General features: G+C 40.5%; 1 non-coding gene across 1 annotated transcript; it reads left to right on the top strand.

Moving 5' to 3' along the window:
* The first annotated feature begins 932 nt into the window (after nucleotides 1-932).
* LOC121204210 (small nucleolar RNA R71) lies at nucleotides 933-1039 on the top strand. The gene has a single exon (XR_005899139.1). It is a non-coding gene; the product is annotated as a small nucleolar RNA R71 (small nucleolar RNA).
* The last annotated feature ends 411 nt before the right edge of the window (nucleotides 1040-1450 follow it).

The raw sequence follows: 1450 nt of genomic DNA on the forward strand, positions 1-1450 counted from the left end.
GTTTAAGGAATTTACCGAATTGTTCATCTGTACGGTCTTTCCTTGTCGCATTGGGGTATGGCACCCGTGGTTTGTACTCCTTACTTACCATTTTTTACTTACTATGGGCTACCTCACCTTTATCTTGACTTACCATAATGCCTTGCCTTGGTTCTGATGCAGGCTCAACTAACCCTTCCTTGTCATGAGTGGTAATCGCATTGAGTTGTTCCCTTGGGTTAGATTCTGTGTTACTCGGCAAACTACCTTGTGGTCATTCAGAAATTAGTTTGGCGAGTTGGCCCATCTGAGTTTTGAGCCATTGGATTGACGCTTGTTGATTCTTAAGGGCTGTCTCGGTATTTTCGAAATGAGTTTCTGACACCGAGATGAATTTTGTTAGCATCTTCTCAAGGTTTAGCTTTTTCTCTTGTTGGTAGGGTGGTTGTTAGAAGCCTAGAGGTGGTGGTGGTCATTGATTCCCTTGGCCTCCCCATAATAAATTTGGGTGGTTTCTCCAACCTGCATTGTAAGTATTACTATAAGGATTATTTTGAGATCGAGGGTTATTACCCATGTAATTTAACTGCTTGTTCTCCATGTTGTGGCCATAGGGTGGGTATTCTGAATTATTTGACCCACCTCCACTTATTTCGCACTGCATTACTGGGTGAACCTGTGAAGAACTAAGAAAACCATCAATTTTCTTATTCAAAAGTTCTACCTGATTAGAGAGCATGGTGACCGAATCGACGTTATAAATGTCGGCTGCTTTTGTTGGCTTTGTCTTCATGACTTGCCACTGATAATTATTCAGTGACATCTCTTCTATAAATTCATAAGCATCTTCAGGTGTTTTGTTATTGATAGTTCTGCCAATGGCTGCGTCAATCATCTGTCGAGTCGAATGATTCAGGGCATTATGAAACATTTGAACCTGTAGCCAAAGTGGTAACCCATGGTGAGGGCACCTTCTCAAAAGGTCCTTGTATCTCTCCCATGCCTCGTAGAGTCTTTCTAAATCCATCTGCACAAAAGATGAGATATCATTACGTAATTTGGCTGTTTTAGCCGGCGGAAAATATTTTAATAAAAACTTTTCGGTCATTTGTTCCCAAGTAGTGATTGATCCTCGTGGCAATGAGTTCAACCACTATTTAGCCTTATTCCATAATGAAAAGGGAAACAACCGAAGGCGAATGGCGTCATATGAAACGCCATTAATTTTAAATGTATCGTAAAACTCTAGGAAATTTTCCAAGTGAGCGTTGGGATCCTCGTCCTGCAAATGATCAAACTGAACAAACTGTTGGATCATTTGAAGTGTGTTAGGTTTCAGTTCAAAAGTATTTGCAGCAACAGCAGGCCTAACTATGCTTGATTCAGTTTCTATTTAAGAAGGTTTAACATAATCATACATAGTGCACGGAGTAAGATTCTGATTAACAACAATCGTAGGAGGTAGCGGCTT

The sequence above is a fragment of the Gossypium hirsutum genome, chromosome A07 (assembly GCF_007990345.1).
Source record: "Gossypium hirsutum isolate 1008001.06 chromosome A07, Gossypium_hirsutum_v2.1, whole genome shotgun sequence".
Classification (NCBI taxonomy): domain Eukaryota; kingdom Viridiplantae; phylum Streptophyta; class Magnoliopsida; order Malvales; family Malvaceae; genus Gossypium; species Gossypium hirsutum.